Here is a 13,950-nt window from a genome sequence, read left to right on the forward strand (position 1 = left end):
TGTTCCTCAGCAGATTGTTGATCCCTGAATATTTACAGTGTTCACTGGCGTCCCCGAATTCCTGTGAATGGAGAGAAGGAAACAGAGTGAGGTGTCAGCATCTTCAACCTCCTGCACTAAGTATTCTGTCATGTGCTTTGTCTCCTCAGATAACTAAAACTCTTTATTCCAGTGACTCCAAAGAATCGACAGAGAGTGTTCTGGCGGAAAGTCGGTTTCACAAAAGATCTCTCAATTTCAATGTGTCCAGCAATAACACATTGCTTTCAAGAAAGAGAACTTTCAAAAAAAATACAAAAATTTAAAAAAAAGAAAGAGAACTTTCTGCTGAGCAAAGTACCTACAGTAGTTAATGATGCTGTCTTTTTTAATGTCCTTGTGAACCAGGTCTGTGTTGATAATAGATTTATCCTCACTCTTTCCCCAGCCCAGGAATTACATGCCTCAGTGGGAGTGTAAACTGTCAGATGACTATAACTGTATTTGTCTAAATAACAAATAAATTTAACAGTAACCTTTAATTACAGATAAAGAAAGGTGCAGTACACTCACAGTACTCAGAGCCTTACCTCAGGCAAGTCGTCGCATGTTTCCTCTTGCACTTCCCCCCCCTGGGAGCCTAGAGGACAAGGAAAGACATTGGTAGCACAGGAAAGCTGATCTCTAATCACCCAGGAAAACCTTTCTTGGGCCGTGGGAAGGGGGGATTGTAGCTAGGCATTGTAACTTGGGACTCGAGTCGGCTGTGTGAATCATCCTCTTTAGTTGCACAAATAAGAGCACATCGGAAAGGAGCAGGAAATAGAGAAAAGAAAAACCTCTGCATTTAACTAGTGATAACCCTCACAATCGGAAAATAAAAACACTAAAATAGCAGGCCACCTTTCAATGACAGAAACTCATCAACCTCCTCGTATCTCATCTTCTGCTAAAACACACCTATCCAGAAAGGATTCTTCCTAGGTCACTGCCTCCACAGGATTCAGTTACACCTATTGCATCTTACTGAGTTTCAGAGAGATTTGTTCTTGATGAAAACTGTCTCTGCTAAGGACTGAATCAATCTAACTTCCCAAAGAGCTATTAGCTAGAATCACTTCGAATTTTTCCTCAAGTATAATTGCCAACCAATACTTGCGTGTCCTCAGTGAGTGTCTGCTCACACTCAGAGAAGCCATACATTAGTGGGACAGCTCATTATGGAGAGAAAGCCCGCAACACGATTGAATTTCTTGTCTACGGTATGCACGAGGTTTACTAGATCAAGTCAGCACCAAGCAGTACTGTCAAGTTCCACATGAGCATCTATTTGACAACCTTCCCTTAAGTGTGCTGCAGGCTTGAAGCCCACACCTAATGGCTTAGGTGGTGTCCACCCAGTACAATGAAATAAATCTCCCTGATGGGAATCTGCATTTGTCCTTGGATTAAGCAATGACACTTTCATCACGAACAATTTGGCCTGTCCTGTCTAAACCAGGGAATACACTCCCAGTTCTGCTGAAAAAAACCCTTTGGGGAAAACCCAAGACGATGTCCAGTCCCTAGTTCCTTTGCCGACAATGGATGTGCCAACAGTTGGTGATACAATCTGCTTATATTTGCAATGGGTTTCATGACCACAGTGACATCTTGCCAATGATGTACACGGTCTGTTCTCTGGACTCTAGTATCTCCAGGCAAAAGCACAGATGCAGGATCCCTTGCCCCAATAGACAAGGATTTGCAACGCTGAGTGATAAGTGAATGTCAGGTTAAGAGCAGTCACACTGTGGAACACCCCTAGTTCTCAGTTGGCTTTTCAACATAGCATTGTCAACAGTTGGGGCCATTGTTCCTCAGCACCTTCTTCACTTGAGGAAAATGAATATTAACCAAATATGAGGAATGGATGAGCTGAGGAAAGAATTAAGTAATGTATAGTCAGTCTGCAGTGGTGATAAGAAGCGTTTAGAAAGTTCACAGGTGACTAGTGCTGTGTAAGAGGGAAACATCTCCTGAGGAACACACACAGACACAGAGCATCAGAGTCACACCACTGGGCCCACATGGGCCCCCAAGCCCGATTCACACAAACCCACAGCACCTAAATGATGTAGTTGCTTCCAGGTAACCAGAGAATAAACACATTATGTCTAGTCACTGGAGATCGAGTCTCTTCCATGCACCTCATTCCCACCCCCCCAAGTAGGGATCCAGCATCAGGCACACTGTCAAACCCGGAGCCAGTTCAAAAACCCCCCTCTTTAGCAGATGGATTGTAACCTCACAAGTGTTTGATCCCTGAATAGTTACCGTTCACTGGCGTCCCCGAATTCCGTACTGGAGAAAGGAAAACAAGTGAGGTGACATCTTCAACCTCCTGCTCTAATATTCTGTCATGTGGTTTGTCTCCTCAGATAACTAAAAACTCTTTATTCCATGACTCCAAAGACAACAAGATGTCTGGCGGAAAGTCGGTTACACAAAGATCTCTCAATGTCAAAGTGGTCCAACAATAACACATTGCTTTCAAGAAAGAAACTTTCAAAAGAAATACAACAAAATTAGAAAAAAAGAAGAGACCGTTTCGCTGAGCAATGTACCTACATATGTAATAGGCTGTCTTTTTAATGTCCCTTGTGAACCAGGTCTGTGTTGCTAATAGATTTATCCTCACTCTTATTCCCAGCCAAGTAATTACAACATGCCTCGTGGGAAGTAAATTGTCAGATGACTATAACTGTATTTGTCTAAATAACAAATAAATTCAAGCAATAATCTTATCACAGATAAAGAAAGGTGCAGGTACACTCACAGTACTCAGAGCCTTTACCTCAGGCAAGTCGTCGCATGTTTCCTCTTGCACTTCCCCCTGGGGAGCTAGAGGGACAAGGAAGAGACATTGGTGCACAGGAAAGCTGATCACTAATCACCCAGGACCCTTTCTTGGGGGTGGGTGGGGGGGGGGGGGCCGGGGGAATGGAGTGGATTGGTATGCTTAAGGCATAAGTAACTTGACTGAGTGCTGTTGAATCAATCCTCATTGTTTCACAAATAGAGCAAATCGAGAGCAGGAAATAGTGAATCATAGAACCTTTCTGCAATTTAACTATGATAACACCACAGACGGAAAATAAGAAACACTAAAATGCCATGCCAACCTTCGAATGACCGAGGACTACATCAACCTCCTGCGTAGGCTACATCTTCGGCAAAACAACCACCTATCCAGAAGATTCTTCAAAGTCACTGCCTCCCCAGATTCAGTTACACCTATTGCGAACTTACATGGAGTTTTCAGAGAGATGTGTTTCTTGATGAAAAGCAGTCTCTGCAAGAGACTGAAGTTCAATTCTAACTATCCCAAAGAGCTATTAGGCTAAATTCACTCAGGGAATGTTTCCTGCCATATAATTGTCCAACCAATTACTTGCCGTCCTCATTGTGGAGTGTTCTTCTCACACTCAAGAAGACCATACATGAGTGGGACAGCTTCATTATGGAAGAACAGCCCGGTGACAAACGTTGAATTTCTTGAACTCAGTATCTCGAGTTACTAGATCAACTCACAAGCAGACGGACAGAATTCCACCAGAGATCTATTTTGACACCTTCCTTGAAGTGTGCTGCAGGCTTGACCAACCTAAGGCTTTATGGTGGTGTCACCCAGTACAATAAATACTCCCTGATGAATCTGCTTTGTCCTTGGTTTAAGCAATGACACTAGCACGAACAGATATGGCCTCCTCCTTCTAAACCAGGGCATACAACTCCCAGTATCTGTGGAACTGACCAGGACGATGTCATCCCTAGGTGCCTTAGACGGACAATGATTGGTCCAAAGATTGTGATAATCTGCTTATCAATCTGCCCGTGGTTTTCATGACACTGAGACATCTTGGCAATATTACACGTCAGGTATCTCTGGACTCTAGTAACTCCAGCAAAAGCACAGATGCCAGGAGCCCTTGCCCCATGACAAGGATTTCAACGCTGAGTGGATATGTGGAAGGTCAGGGGTTAAAGCATCCACTGGACACCCCTAGTTCTCCATTTGGCTTTTCAACATAGCATTTGTCAACAGTTGGGCCATTGTCCTCAGCACCTTCTTCACTTGAGGAAAATGAATATTAACCAAATATGAGGAATGGATGAGCTGAGGAAAGAATTAAGTAATGTATAGTCAGTCTGCAGTGGGAATATTTACCGTGTTCACTGGCGTCCCCGAATTCCTGTGACTGGAGAGAAGGAAACAGAGTGAGGTGTCAGCATCTTCAACCTCCTGCACTAAGTATTCTGTCATGTGGTTTGTCTCCTCAGATAACTAAAACTCTTTATTCCAGTGACTCCAAAGGACAACAGAGAGTGTCCTGGCGGAAAGTCGGTTTCACAAAAGATCTCTCAATTTCAATGTGTCCAACAATAACACATTGCTTTTCAAGAAAGAGAACTTTCAAAAAAAATACAAAAAATTTAAAAAAAGAAAGAGAACTTTCTGCTGAGCAAAGTACCTACAGTAGTTAATGATGCTGTCTTTTTTAATGTCCTTGTGAACCAGTCTGTGTTGATAATAGATTTATTCTCACTCTTTTCCCAGCCCAGGAATTACATGCCTCAGTGGGAGTGTAAATTGTCAGATGACTATAACCTTTAATTGTTTGATAGACAAATACATGAAGGCAATAATCTTATCACAGATTAATAAAGAAAGCTCAGTACACCCACATTACATCGAGAGCCTTTACCTTCAGGCATCGTCCCAATGTCCTCTTGCACTTCCCCCTGGGGAGCTAGAGGGACAAGGAAGAGCCAGGAACCTTTCTTGGGCCGGGGAATGGGTGAGATTGTAGTGCTTAAGGCATTAGTAACTTGGACTGATGGCTGTTGAATCATCCTCTTGTTGCACAAATAAGAGCAAATCGGAGGAGAAAAACAGACAAATTGAAAAGAGAACCTCTGCATTTAACTATGAATAACCTCACAGATCGGAAATAAGATAAACACTAAAATGCATTGCCCAACCTTTCAAGACGAGAGACTCATCAACCTCACTGCCTGTCTACATCTCTGCAAACAACAACTATCCAGAAGTATTTTCTTCCTAGGTCACGCCTCCCCAGATTCATTTACACCTATTGCACTTACTGAGTTTTCAGAAGATTTTGTTCTTTTGATTAAAAAGCATCACCTGCTAGAGGACTGAAATCAATCTACTTCCCAAAGAGCTTATTAGGCTAGAATCACTCAGGGAATGTTTCCTGCCAGTATTAATTGTCCAACCAATACTTGCGCGTCCCCCTCAGTGATAGTCTGCTCAACCACACAGTAGAAGCCGATACATTGATTGGGACCTTCAGTATGGAGAAAAGCCCCGGCTTACGTTAATTTCTTGACTCAGGTATGCGACGAGGTTTTATTAGAGTCAAGTCACACAATCAAAACTGTCAAGTTCTCTCCAGAGACTATGTGACACCTTCCCTTGAGAGTGTGCTGCTTGGGCTTGAGCCAACCTAAGGACTTATGGTGTGTCACCCAGTACAGAATGATAGTATCCTCCCTTGATGGAATCTGCTTTGTGTCCTTGGTTAAGCAAATGACACAAGCAATGAACAGATTTGGGCCTTCCTTTCTAAACAGGGCATACAACTCCCAGTTCAGTGGAACGGACACCAGACGATGTCAGTCCCTAGGTTGCCCTTGACGACCAATGACTGTGCCAAAGTATGGTGGTGATAGATCTGCTTATATTTGCAATGGGGGTTTCTTGACCACTGAGACCATCTTGCCATGATGTATTCACAGTCATGGATCGCTGAGCTCTTATTTACCTCCAGGCAAATAGCACAATACAAGGGAAAAAAAAAAGCCCTTGCCCCATATAAAAACAAGGATTTCAACGCTGAGTGATAATGAATGTCAGGGTTAAGAGCAGTCACACGGGGAACACCCCTAGTTCTATCCAGTTTGGTCTTTCAACATAGCATTGTCACCTTGAGCCATTGTCCCTCAGCAGCCTTCTCACTTGAGAAAATGAATAATAAGCCAAAAATGAGAATGGCTGAGTCTGAGAAAGAATCAAGTAATGTATAAGTCAGTGTGCAGTGGTGATAATAAATTTTTAGAAAGTTCACGAGGTGACTTGTGCTGTTAACAGGGAAACCTCTTCCTGAAGAAAACACACACGGCACAGAGCGATCAAATCACAACCACTGGGCCCACACATGGCCCCCCAAGCCCAATCACACAAACCCACAGCATCTAATTGATGTAGTTGCTTCCAGGTACCAGAGAATAAACACATTATTCTCTCCTGGGAGATCAGTCTCTTCCATGCATCCCCAGCCCACACCCCAAGTAGGGATCCCGCATCAGGGCCACTGTCAAACCGGATCCAGTCAGAAAACCCCCGCTTTATCAGATGGATTGTTCTCCACAGAGTGTTTTGATCCCTGAATATTTACCGTGTTCACTTGGCTTCCCCGAATCCTTTGACTGGAGAAAGGAAACAGGGAGTGTCGACATCTTCAACCTCCCTGCACTAGTATTCCGGTCATTGCTTTGTCTACTCAGATGAACTAAAACTGTTTATTGCAGGGACTCCCAAAGAACGACAGAAGAGTGTTCTGGCTAAAGGTCGGTTTCACCAAAGATCTCTCAATTTCAATGTGTCCAACAATAACACATTGCTTTTCAAGAAAGAGAACTTTCAAAAGAAATACAAAAAATTTAAAAAAAGAAAGAGACCTTTCTGGTGAGCAATGTACCTACAGTAGTTAATGATGCTGTCTTTTTTAATGTCCTTGTGAACCAGGTCTGTGTTGATAATAGATTTATCCTCACTCTTTTTCCCCGCCAAGGAATTACATGCCTCAATGTGGAATGTAAATTGTCCAATATGACTATAACTGTAAATTTGTCGTAAATAACAAATAAATTTAAGCAAGAAATCTTCAAACAAGATAAAGAAAGTGGCAGGTACACTCACAGTACTCAGATACCTTTACCTCAGGCAATTCGTACGCATGTTTCCTCTTGCACTTCCCCCTGGACTAGAGGGACATAGAAGAGACATTGGTGCAGCAGGGAGCTGATCTCTAATCACCAGGAACCTTTCTTTGGGGCCGGGGAATGGGGTGGATTTAAGCTTAAGGCATTAGTAACTTGGGACTGAGTGGCTGTTGAATCATCCTCTTGATTGCACAAATAAGAAGCAAATCGGAGGGCAGAAATAGTAAAGAGAACCTCTGCATTTAACTAGTGAATAACCTCACAGACTGCAATAAGAAACACTTAAAATGGCATGCCACCTATTCAATTGACAGAGACTCTCAACCTCCTGCGTGTCTACATCCTTCTGCAAAACAACACCTATCCAAAGATTTCTTCTAGGTCACTGCCTCCCCTGGATTCAGTTACACCTATTGCACTATACTGAGTTTTCAGAGAGATTTTGTTCTTGATGACAAGCAGTCTCGCTAGAGGACCTGAATTCAATTCTAACTTCCCAAAGACTGATTAGGCTAGAATCACTCAGAAAGTTTCCTTGCCAGTATTAATTGTCCTACCAATACTTCGCTCCACAGGCTGAGTGCTGCTCACGACACAGAGAAGCCATACATTGAGTGGACAGCTCATTATTGAGATTAAGCCCGTGGCAAACGTTGAATTTCTTGGACCAGGTATGCACGAGGTTTACTAGAGTCCAAGGTCACCCGAATCAGACTGTCCAAGTTCCACCATGAATCATTTGAACCTTCCCGTAAGAGAGGGGGTGTGCGCAGCCTTGAGCCAACCTAAGCATATGTGGAGTCACCCAGTACAATTGAAATAATCTCCCTGAAGGGAATCCAGCATTTGTCCTTGGGTTAAGCAAAGACACTAGCACGAACAGATTGGCCCTGTCCTGTCTAAACCAGGGCACTACAACTCCCAGTTGCTGTGAACTACCAAAATGGGGGACGATGTCATTCCCTAGGTGCCTTTGCCCGACAATGATGAGCCAAATGATTGGAGGATAATTCCTCTATATTTTGCCCTGGGTTTTTCTCGACCACTGAACCGTCTTGCAATGATGTACACGGATACTGGATGTCTGGGACTCTAGTATCTCCAGCCAAAGCACAGATTCAGGAGCCCTTGCCCCAGACAAGGATTTCAACGCTGAGTGATAAGTGAAGTCATGGGTTAAGAGCAGTCACACTGGGAACCAACCATAAACTCCCTAGGTTCTCAGTTTGGGCTTTTCAACATAGCATTGTCCAACAGTTGGCCATTGTCCTCGAGCACCCTCTTCACTGCGAAAATGAAATATTAACCAAATATGAGGAATGGATGAGCTGAGGAAAGAATTAAGTAATGTATAGTCAGTCTGCAGTGGTGATAAGAATCGTTTAGAAAGTTCACAGGTGACTAGTGCTGTGTAAGAGGGAAATATCTCCTGAGGAAACACACACAGACACAAGCATCAGAATCACACCACCTGGGCCCACACATGGCCCCCAGCCCGATTCACACAAACCCACAGCATCTAAATGATGTAGTTGCTTACAGTGCCAATAAAAACACATTATTCTATCCTGGGATATCAGTCCTTCCATCACCTCCATCCCACTCCCCAAGTAGGGATCCACATCCGTCACTGTCAAAAAGAAACGGAGCCATCAAAACCCCCGCTTTATCAGATGATTGACTCACAGCAAGTGTAGATCCTGAATATTTACCGTGTTCACTGGCGTCCCCGAATTCCTGTGACTGGAGAGAAGGGAAAGAGTGAGGTGTCAGCATCTTCAACCTCCTGCACTAAGTATTCTGTCATGTGGTTTCTCTCCTCAGATAACTAAAACTCTTTATTCCAGTGACTCCAAAGGACAACAGAGAGTGTCCTGGCGGAAAGTCGGTTTCACAAAAGATCTCTCAATTTCAATGTGTCCAACAATAACACATTGCTTTTCAAGAAAGAGAACTTTCAAAAAAAAATACAAAAATTTAAAAAAAGAAAGAGACCTTTCTGCTGAGCAATGTACCTACAGTAGTTAATGATGCTGTCTTTTTTAATGTCCTTGTGAACCAGGTCTGTGTTGATAATAGATTTATCCTCACTCTTTTCCCAGCCAAGGAATTACATGCTCAGTGGGAATGTAATTTGTCAGATGACTATAACGGTATTTGTTTGAATAACAAATAAAGTGAAGCAATAATCTTAACACAGGTAAAGAAAGGTGCAGGTACACTCACAGTACTCATAGCCTTACCTCAGGCAAGTCGTCGCATGTTTCCCTCTTGCACTTCCCCCTGGGAGTTTTATGCTTAAGGCATTAGTAACTTGGGACTGAGTGGCTGTTGAATCATCCTCTTTGATTCACAAATAAGAGCAAATCGGAGGAGCAGGAAATAGTGAAAGAGAACCTCTGCATTTTAACTAGTGATAACCTCACAGATCGGAAAATAAGAAACACTAAAATGCATGCCACCTTTCAATGACAGAGTCTCATCAACCTCCTGGTGTCCTACATCTTCTGCAAAACAACACCTGTCCAGAAGGATTTCTTCCTAGAACACTGCCTCCCAAGGATTCAGTTACACGTATTGCACTTACTGAGTTTTCAGAGAGATTTTGTTCTAGATGAACAGCAGTCTCTGCTAGCGGACTGAATTCAATTCTAACTTCCCAAATAGCTATTAGGATAGAATCACTCAGGGAATGTTTCCTGCCAGTATTATTGTCCAACCAATAACTTGCGCGTCCCTTCTGTGAGTGTCCTGCTCACACCAAGAGAAGCCATACAATGAGTGGGACAGCTCATATGGAAGAAATGCCCGGGGCAAACGTTTGAATTTTCTTTGGACTCTGGTATGCACGAGTTTACTAGAGTCAAGTCACCAAGCAACTGTCAAGTACCACCATGAGATCTAATTGACACGTTCCCTGAGAGTGTGCTGCAGCCTTGAGCTCAACCTAAGCTTATGGTGGTGTCCACACACGACCCATACAATGAAGATATCTCCCGATGGGAATCTCTTTTGTCCCTTGTTAAAGCAATGACACTAGCAGAACAGATTTGGCCTGTCCTGTCCTAAACCAGGCATACAACCCCAGCTCTGTGAACTGACCAAGACATGTCAGTCCCTAGGTGCCTTTGACGACATGACTTGCCAAAGTTGGTGATAATCCTGATTATATTTGCCCTGGTAAATCTTGACCACTGAGAGCATCTGCAATGATGTACCAAGTTCTAGGATCTCTGGAGCTCTAGTACAGTCCAGGCAAAAGCACAGATGCCAGGTAGCCCTTGCCCCATGACAAGGATTTCAACGCTGAGTGATAAGTGAAGGTCAGGGGTTAAGAGCAGTCACACGGGGAACACCCCTAGGTATCTCATTTGGCTTTTTCAACATAGCATTGTCAACAGTTGAGACCATTGCCCTCAGCACTTCTCACTTGAGGAAAAATGAATATTAACCAAACATGAGGAATGGCTGACAGTAAAGAACAAGTAATGTATGATCAGTGTTGCATGTGGTGATATGAAATTTTTTAGAAGTTCACAGGTGACTTGTGCCTGTTAACAGGAAACATCTCACTAGGAAACAACACACACAGACACAGAGCATCAGAATCACAACATACCACTGGCCCACACATGGGCCCTGCAACCGAGTTCACCCCACAAACCCACACATCTAAATAGGAAGTTGCTTCCAGGTACAGAGAATAACCACATTATTCTCCCTGGGAATCAGTCTCTTCCATGCATCCCCATCACCGCACCCCAAAGTAGGGATCCAGCTCAGGGCCACTGTCCAAACCGGAGCCAGTCAAAAACCCCCGCTTTATCAAGAATGGATAGAACTCAGCAGAGTGTCTGATCCCTTGAATATTACCGTGTTCACTGGCATCCCCGAATTCCTGGTGACTGGAGAGAAGGAAACAGAGTGAGTGTCAGGCATCTTCCAACCTACATACTAAGTATTCTTTCATGTTCTTTGGTCTCCTCAGATAACTAAAACTGTTATTCCATTGACTCCAAAGAACGCCAGAGAGTGTTCGGCGGAAAGTCGTTTCACTAAAAGATCTCTCAATTTCAATGTGTCCAACAATAACGACATGCTTTTTCAAAAGAGAACTTCAAAGAAATACAAAAAATTTAAAAAAAGAAAGAGACCTTTCTGGTGAGAAATGTACCTACAGTAGTAAATGATGCTGTCTTTTTTTTAATGTCCTTGCGAAATAGGTCTGGGTTGATAAGAGATTTATCCTCACTCTTTTCCCAGCCAAGGAATTACATGCCTCAGTGGTATGTAAATTTTCAGATGACTATAACTGATTTGTCTAAATAACAAATATAATTCAAGCAATACATCTTATACAGATACAAGAAAGGTGCAGGTACACATCACAGTACTCAGAGCCTTACCTCAGGGAAGTCTCCGCATGTTTTCCTCTTGCACTCCCCTGGGAGCTGTAGAGGGACAAGGAAGAGACATTGGTGCACAGGAGAAGCTGATCTCTAATCACCCAGGAAACCTTTCTTGGGGGCCGGGGGACTGGGGTGGATTGTATGCTTAAGGCATTGAGTAACTTGGGACTGAGTGGCTGTTGCATCATCCTCTTTGTTGCACAAATAAGAGCAAATCGTAGAGCAGAAATAGTGAAAGAAACCTCTGCATTTTAACTAGTTGTAACCTCACAATCGGAAAATAAGAAAACTCTAAAATGCATCCACCGTTCATACAGAGACTCATCAACCTCCGCTGTCCTACATCTTCTGCAAAACAACACCTATCCAGAAGGATTTCTTCCTAGGTCACTGCCCTCCCCAGAATTCAGTTACCTCCCTATTTGCACATACAGATTTTCCAGAGAATTTTGTTCTTGCTGAAAAGCAGTCTCTGCTTAGAGGACTGAATTCAATTCTAACTCCCAAAGAGCTATTAGGCTAGGAAATCCACTGAGGAATGTTTCCTGCCAGTATTAATTGTCCAACCAATACTTTGCGCTCCCTCAGTGAGTGTCTGCTCACACTCAGAGAAGCCATACATTAGTGGGACAGCCTCATTATGGAGAGAAAGCCCGGGCAAACGTTGAATTTTCTTGACTCAGGTATGCACGAGTTTACTAATCAAGCACCAATCAGACTGGCAAAGTTCCACCATGAGATCTATTTGACACCCTTCCCTTAAGAGTGAGCTCGCAGCCTTGAGCCCAACCTAAGGCTTATGGTGGTGTCACCCAGTACAAATGAAATATCTCCCTGATGGGAATCCTGCTTTTTGTCCTTGTTAACAATGACAACTACACGAACAGATTGGCCTGCCTGTTCTAAACCAGGGCATACAACTCCCAGCTTTGTGAACTGACCAGGACGATGTCAGTCCCAGGTGCCTTTGACGATAATGTCTGTGCCAAAGTTGGTGATAATCTGCTTATATTTGCCCTGAGTTCCTTGACCACTGAGACCATCTTGCAATGATGGTACACGGTCTGTGATCTCAGGAGCCTAGTATCTCCAGGCAAAGCACAGATTCAGGGAGCCCTTGCCCCATGACAAGATCAAAACGCTGAGTGATAATGAAGTCAGGGTTAAGAGCAGTCACACTGGAACACCCCTAGTCTCAGTTTGGCTTTCAACATAGCATTGTCAACAGTTGGGCCATTGTCCTCAGCACCTTCTTCACTTGAGGAAAATGAATATTAACCAAATATGTGAGGAATGGATGAGCTGAGGAAAGAATTAAGTAATGTATAGTCAGTCTGCAGTGGTGATAAGAAGCGTTTAGAAAGTTCACAGGTGACTAGTGCTGTGTAAGAGGGAAATATCTCCTGAGGAAACACACACAGACACAGAGCATCAGAATCACACCACTGGCCCCACACATGGTCCCGCCAATCCATCACGACAACCCCACAGCACTAAATGATGTAGTTCATCAGGTACCTATAGAATAAACACATTATTCATCCTGGGAGATCAGTCCTCTCCCATGCACCTCCAGCCCGCACCCCAAGTAGGGATCCAGCATCAGGCCACTGTCAAACCGGAGCCATCAGAACACCCCCTCTTAATCAGTTGGATTGTACTCAGCAATTGATCCCTGAATTTTTTACCGTGTTCACGGCGTCCCCGAATCCCTGTGACTGAGAGAAGGAAACAGAGTTGAGGTGTCCATGCATCTTCAACCTCCTGCACTAAGTATTCTGTCATTGTGCTGTCTCCTCAGATAACTAAAACTCTTTATTCCAGTGACTCCAAAGGACAACAGAGAGTGTCCTGGCGGAAAGTCGGTTTCACAAAAGATCTCTCAATTTCAATGTGTCCAACAATAACACATTGCTTTTCAAGAAAGAGAACTTTCAAAAAAAATACAAAAAATTTAAAAAAAGAAAGAGAACTTTCTGCTGAGCAAAGTACCTACAGTAGTTAATGATGCTGTCTTTTTTAATGTCCTTGTGAACCAGGTCTGTGTTGATAATAGATTTATCCTCACTCTTTTCCCAGCCAAGGAATTACATGCCTCAGTGGGAATGTAAATTGTCAGATGACTATAACTGTATTTGTCTGAATAACAAATAAAGTGAAGCAATAATCTTATCACAGATAAAGAAAGGTGCAGGTACACTCACAGTACTCAGAGCCTTTACCTCAGGCAAGTCGTCGCATGTTTCCTCTTGCACTTCCGCCTGGGGAGCTAGAGGGACAAGGAAGAGACATTGGTGCACAGGAGAAGCTGCTCCCTAATCACCCAGGAACCTTTCTTGGGGGCCGGGGGAATGGGGTGGATTGTATGCTTAAGGCATTAGTAACTTGGGACTGAGTGGCTGTTGAATCATCCTCTTTGATTCACAAATAAGAGCAAATCGGAGGAGCAGGAAATAGTGAAAGAGAACCTCTGCATTTTAACTAGTGATAACCTCACAGATCGGAAAATAAGAAACACTAAAATGCATGCCACCTTTCAATGACAGAGACT

General features: G+C 43.4%; 1 long non-coding RNA gene across 1 annotated transcript; it reads right to left on the reverse strand.

Annotated features, from left to right (window-relative positions):
- Positions 1 to 4,746: 4,746 nt before the first annotated feature.
- On the reverse strand, positions 4,747 to 9,278 carry LOC139033728 (uncharacterized). Its single transcript, XR_011486208.1, has 3 exons — positions 9,234 to 9,278; positions 8,703 to 8,733; positions 4,747 to 4,772 (listed from the first exon to the last, which is right to left on the reverse strand). It is a non-coding gene; the product is annotated as an uncharacterized lncRNA (long non-coding RNA).
- Positions 9,279 to 13,950: the final 4,672 nt, after the last annotated feature.

This window comes from Odocoileus virginianus, unplaced genomic scaffold, assembly GCF_023699985.2.
Source record: "Odocoileus virginianus isolate 20LAN1187 ecotype Illinois unplaced genomic scaffold, Ovbor_1.2 Unplaced_Scaffold_49, whole genome shotgun sequence".
NCBI lineage: Eukaryota > Metazoa > Chordata > Mammalia > Artiodactyla > Cervidae > Odocoileus > Odocoileus virginianus.